Below are 3,333 nucleotides of genomic sequence, written 5' to 3' on the forward strand. Positions count from 1 at the left end.
TTTCGGCGAGCGTTCGCGGCTCGTCGACCGGCCGGTGCTTGGGCGATTAGGCGGCGGGCGTAAGACGCCCGCCCTTCGCCGGATCGTTTGATCGGCGGCATCCGGCGGTCTTAGCCGGGGAACGATGCGGCTTCGGGGTGCATCGTTACAGTCTTAACCAACACCCTGTCATTCGCCACATTATAACCTGACGAATTCGCATACCGACTTATGAACGGACCAGGACACATGGCAGTCACCGCCGGAGAAGCCGTTCATGTTATCAAGTGCATACCAGTCGAAGTCACCGTCAGAAAAACCGACGAGTGTTATAACGAACTACCTATCACCGCGCGGAACGCATCTTTATTCCTTACCCCAAAATCCCGCATCATCACCCGATGGGAACCGGAAACGAGCGAGAGCGCTCAACCGACCTTCCTACCTTATACCGCATAGAAAACACTTGGATCCAATTTACCCCGAAACCACAAGTCCTTCAACTACCCCCACAACAAATGAAACCATTGACTAAGTTGTCATGGAATTACACGAAACCTGGCCCCTTAGCCATATCGGGGATATATTCTGAAAACGATATAGAAAAATTAAGAGATTACATAATGTTCTCCGCAGAAAAGCCAGCTTTGTTAAACGATATCGCTCGACGCCTTTCTGGCCACAGCGTTAATCCAAATTCCTTTTCTACTTATAATTTATTAGACGAAGCAGCTTTAAATAAAATTGCAGAAAGCGCAGCCTCTCGCGTGGTTTTATTAATTTCGGATCAGCCACTGCCGGAATTATGGGAATCATTATCATAAGAATTATCAAAGCTTGCATAGATACTCTGATACACGGTTACGCGCTACATACTGTCTACGGTAAGACATGGAACAAAAGTCTATAGGACCAAAATTGTAGCGCTCATCGAGATCTAAAAGAAGTTATAATCAAAGATTCAAAAATGTATAATTAATAAGAAATAGGTTATATCTCGAAAATTATAAGACTTAGACAAAATTGAAAAAGCTTCAATTTTGCAATTAGCTCAAATAACAAATATAGCGAAGAGATTTTTCTTCTATCTCTATTGGTTCTCAAATAAGGAAATTATTTTTTGAAAAATAAAAATTAAAAATAACAGTAATATTCAATAAGTCTAAATAACAAATGCTATGCAAAAATAATCTCAAAAATGTTATCCATTACAAAGTTACAATAAACTTTTAATATAATGTAGAAATCATTATAATTAAGTGTATAAAAAAGACCCAAGCTCTCTACGACTTATGGTTCTCGAGATAATTGAAAAATATGTTAGGGTGATTGGTGGATTGTTCAGAGCTTTGAGAATTCCATCGAGTATTCAAATCGAGAACTACTATGCCTAATACGAGATCAACAAAGACACTTACCCTTGAGGAAATGGAAATGATGCAAAAGAATATGGAGGAAAAGGAACTTAGATTACAAGAACAAGCCATGGCTTTAAGAAATCAGCAGCGAGAAATCGAAAGACAAAATGCCGCGCTCCCTAACGAAAACTTGAATCAAACATTAGATCAAATCTTGACAAGATTAAGCGAGTTAAATGCCGTTTAAGAACAGCTCTCAAATTTAAACCAACGAGTAACTGCAATCTAAGGAACCCCCGGTCCTTCTTCCCTGCATGCCCGCGCACCACGTAGCCCCTCTGAAGATTCCCGCGAGCATGCATCCCCTATCCGTCTTCGAGACGCAATCGATACAATCCCCAAATTTAATGGACATAATATGTCCGTGCTCCACTTTTCTAAGATTTGCGAACGAGCTTTCGAATTAATACCTCAGTATCAGAAGTACCACCTCGTACAATTGATTATAAATAAATTGCAAGAGCATGCCTATTCCGCCGAGGTTACGCAGCCCTCAAGCGTTTTCGAACTTACAAGAAGATTAAAGAGAATCTTTGGATCAAATAAATCAATAGACCAATATCGTGGCGAGTTGGCGAATATCTTTATGAAAACCAATGAAGATATTTTCGACTACGTTGCACGCGTTCAGGAATTGCGTACGGCTATCATAGACAGCGAGACCGATGAAACAGGATATATCACTGACGATCGAAAAGAGAATACGGAAAAAACGGTCATGAATAGTTTGATAAACGGATTATCGCGTTAAACTTGAGAAATGTGATACTCTTGAAGATTCAATCGAAACCGCGATTCAATTATCTAAAACGATAGAAGCAGAAAGAGCTCGTAAACGCTCTCCTGTCTCGAACCCTCCTCCTGTTCGTGCCGACCCGCAACATACCATACTACGTCCCCCTCGCCCACCGGCACCTCCCGGTAGTCCACAGCCATTTATTAAACCTCTGATCCCCGGTCAACCCGGACCGAATTACCCTACTACCAAGGTATGTTACTACTGTAAAACTCCAGGACATTTTAGAAACGAGAGTAGAAAACTCGCCATGCACACCGCGTCCGGATATAAAGCCCAGCAACCATTAGTAAACAACCAGCGTTCGGAAAACTTCCCGGGTGTTCCGACGAACGACGTCCCGCGGAACGAAAACCCAGAGAGACGTCAAGAAATACAAAGCCCCCCGAAAGCAGTCCCCCTGCCGGCTTCAACGTAAGCAATATAGAGACGGAAGTTAGTGACCACCTACCCTCAATAAGAATAAACTCGGAAGATCCAAAAACTACGTGCATTTTTATGATAGATTCAGGATCAAGATTTAACCTAATCAAGGAACGTTTTGTTAAAGAAATAACGATTGATACGGAAAATACGTTCGAACTAAGAGGAATTACTCCCACCACAATATTCACTAAAGGAGCTATCAAAATTAATTTTTTATGGCAGAAGGTCCCTTTTCAAGTAGTACCCGATCTAATAGCCTTCCCACACGACGGAATCGTGGGAACCCCCTTTTTCAAAGATAATAAAGCAATCATTAATTACAAAGAGAATGTTTGATTTATGATTCAATTTCAGTACCTTTTATTGAAATAGAGCGAGTTTTTCTAACAGAACGATCTGCTGTCCCTTTTCACGTTAATATATTAAATACAGAAATACGAGAGGGATATCTCCCTCGCTGTAATATGCCTAAAAAGATTTACCTAGGAGACGCTATAGTAACCAATAAGAACGTAAAGGCTTGTCTGCCCATTTTTAATACATCAGAAGTTCCTCAAGCTCTCGGCTTTCCAGGGTATAGCCGGTGCAGCAGGTTGCCTTAAAATAAAAATAGAGAGCAAAAACATAACATAAATTTTCTCGATGCATCCGGAACTGCAATTGGTGCAATTTTAAGCCAAGGACAGATAGGAAAAGACCAACCGATAAGTTACG

Source organism: Vollenhovia emeryi, unplaced genomic scaffold, assembly GCF_000949405.1.
Source record: "Vollenhovia emeryi isolate VEMERY1.0 unplaced genomic scaffold, V.emery_V1.0 DF939444.1, whole genome shotgun sequence".
Classification (NCBI taxonomy): domain Eukaryota; kingdom Metazoa; phylum Arthropoda; class Insecta; order Hymenoptera; family Formicidae; genus Vollenhovia; species Vollenhovia emeryi.